This window comes from Arachis duranensis, chromosome 2, assembly GCF_000817695.3.
Source record: "Arachis duranensis cultivar V14167 chromosome 2, aradu.V14167.gnm2.J7QH, whole genome shotgun sequence".
Classification (NCBI taxonomy): domain Eukaryota; kingdom Viridiplantae; phylum Streptophyta; class Magnoliopsida; order Fabales; family Fabaceae; genus Arachis; species Arachis duranensis.
In genome coordinates, this window is record NC_029773.3 from 37027693 (window position 1) to 37028705 (window position 1013).

Below are 1013 nucleotides of genomic sequence, written 5' to 3' on the forward strand. Positions count from 1 at the left end.
GAATCCAAGAGATATCTACTCAATCTAAGGTAGAACGGAGGTGGTTGTCAGGCACACGTTCATAGGTGAGAATGATGATGAGTGTCACAGGTCATCACAGTCATCAGGTTTAGGAACAAGTGATATCTTAGAATGGAAGCAAGCATGATTGAATGAAAAACAGTAGTAATTGCATTAATCCATCAAGACACAGCAGAGCTCCTCACCCTCAACAATGGCATTTAGAGACTCATGCCGTAGAAGATACAATGAGAAACGTGTAAAGTGTCATGAGGTCCAGATACAATATCAAAAGGTCCTATTTATAGTGACTAGTAACCTAGGATATACAGAAATGAGTAAATGACGTAAAAATCCACTTCCGGGGTCCACTTGGTGTGTGCTTGGGCTGAGAATTGAAGCTTTCACACTTGGTGTGTGCTTGGGCTGAGCATTGAAGCTTTCATGTGTAGAGATTTTTTCTGGAGTTAAACGCCAGCTTTTATGCCAGTTTGGGCGTTTAACTCCAATTTTTGTTCCAGTTCCGGCGTTAAACGCCGGGAATTCTGAAGCTGATTTGCAACACCCGTTTGGGCCATCAAATCTCGGGCAAAGTATGGACTATTATACATTGCTGGAAAGCCCAGGATGTCTACTTTCCAACGCAATTGAGAGCGCGCCAATTGGGCTTCTGTAGCTCCAGAAAATTTACTTCGAGTGTAGGGAGGTCAGAATCCAACAGCATCTGCGGTCTTTTTCAGCCTCTAAATCAGATTTTTGCTCAGGTCCCTCAATTTCAGCCAGAAAATATCTGAAATCACAGAAAAACACACAAACTCATAGTAAAGCCCAGAAAACTGAATTTTAACTAAAAACTAATAAAAAATATAATAAAAACTAACTAAAATATACTAAAAACATACTAAAAACAATGCCAAAAAGCGTAAATTATTCGCTCATCACAACACCAAACTTAAATTGTTGCTTGTCCCCAAGCAACTGAAAATCAAAATAGAATAAAAAGAAGAGAATAT